This window comes from Myotis brandtii, unplaced genomic scaffold, assembly GCF_000412655.1.
Source record: "Myotis brandtii unplaced genomic scaffold, ASM41265v1 scaffold291, whole genome shotgun sequence".
NCBI classification, from domain to species: Eukaryota; Metazoa; Chordata; class Mammalia; order Chiroptera; family Vespertilionidae; genus Myotis; species Myotis brandtii.
This window is the reverse complement of record NW_005361118.1, coordinates 1216944-1218674: the sequence shown is the minus strand read 5'-3', so window position 1 is coordinate 1218674 and position 1731 is coordinate 1216944. Positions and strand designations below refer to the sequence as shown.

Here is a 1731-nt window from a genome sequence, read left to right as displayed (position 1 = left end):
GGCCCTGCTCTGTGCGTGACAGGGGGTGGCGCCCCAACCTCCCCATTGACCCTGCCTTGAGTGCGACAGGGGGCGGCGCCCCAACCCCCCAATCGGCCCTACCCTGAGCATGACTGAGGGTGGCATCGCAACCTCTTGATCGGCCCTGCTCTGTGCATGACAGGGGGGAGCTCTCCAACCCCCTGATTGGCCCTGCTCTGTGTGTGACAGGGGTGGCGCCACAACCCCCTGATCCACCCTGCTCTGTGCATGACAGGGGGTGGCGCCGCAACCTCCCCATCGGCCCTGCCCTGAGTGTGACAGGAGGGAGTGCCCCAACCCCCTGATCGGCCCTGCTCTGTGCGTGACAGGGGGTGGCGCCGCAACCTCCCTGTCGACCCTGCCTTGAGTGTGACAGGGGGCAGCGCCCCAACCCCCCAATCGGCCCTACCCTGAGCGTGACTGAGGGTGGCATCACAACCTCCTGATCTGCCCTTCTCTGTGCATGACAGGGGGCGGCGCCCCAACTCCCCAATCGGCCCTGCTCTGAGCCCGACCAGGGGCTGCGGGGCAGGCACCTAGGGATTGGGCCTGCCCTCTGCCACCTGGGAGCAGGCCTAAGCCAGCAGGTCGTTATCTCCCGAGGGGTCCCAGACTGTGAGAGGGCACAAGTGGGGCTGAGGGACACCCCCCCCCACGCCAGTGCACAAATTTTTGTGCACCGGGCCTCTAGTCTTATATAATAAAGAGCTAATATGCTAATTAGACCGAACAGCAGAACGACCATCCAGACAACCTTCCGGATGATGCCGGGGCTGCGAGGGCCAGTCGGGGCTGCGAGGAGCTGCAAGGGCCAAGTCCCATGAATGAATTTTGTGCATTGGGCCTCTAGTTATCCTATCTAATAATAGACAAACATGGTAATTGACCATACCTTCGCTATGCCTCCCATTGGCTAATTGGCGCGCTATGCAAATTAACTGCCAACAAAGATGGCAGCTAATTTGCATACTGCAGGTAGGGCGGGACAGCACAGCCGCCAGCGCAAGCTGCCATCCTGGGCCGCAGGCCGGCCCAAGAAGCCCCAGAAGCCGCCCAGAAGCTGGTGATCGGGGGGAGATGGGGGTCCCCTGCCCAGGCCTGACACCTCTGGTCGAGGCGTCAGGCCTGAGCAAGGGGCCGATCCAGTGATCGGAGGGTGATGGAGGTCGATGCCTCTGGTCCAGGCGTCAGGCCTGGATGGGGTCGGGAGGGAGCCGGCAATCGGAGGGGTCTGGGGGTCCCCTGCCCAATGCCTGACGCCTGGGCCAGAGGAATCAGGCCTGGGCAAGGGGCCGATCTGGCGATCGGAGGGTGATGGGGGTCAACGCTTCTGGCTAAGGCATCAGGCCTGGGCGAGGGCGGAGCTGGTGATCGGGGGGAGATGGGGGTCCCCTGCCCAGGCCTGACACCTCTGGTCGAGGCGTCAGGCCTGAGCAAGGGGCCGATCCAGTGATCGGAGGGTGATGGAGGTCGATGCCTCTGGTCCAGGCGTCAGGCCTGGATGGGGTCGGGAGGGAGCCGGCAATCGGAGGGGTCTGGGGGTCCCCTGCCCAATGCCTGACGCCTGGGCCAGAGGAATCAGGCCTGGGCAAGGGGCCGATCTGGCGATCGGAGGGTGATGGGGGTCAACGCTTCTGGCTAAGGCATCAGGCCTGGGCGAGGGCGGAGCTGGTGATCGGGGGGAGATGGGGGTCCCCTGCCCAGGCCTGA

At 64.5% G+C, this 1731-nt stretch overlaps 1 protein-coding gene across 1 annotated transcript in view; it reads left to right on the top strand.

Annotated features, from left to right (window-relative positions):
• Positions 1-1731, top strand: part of PCOLCE2 (procollagen C-endopeptidase enhancer 2) — a 112782-nt gene that overhangs the window by 19321 nt on the left and 91730 nt on the right. The window lies entirely within an intron of this gene.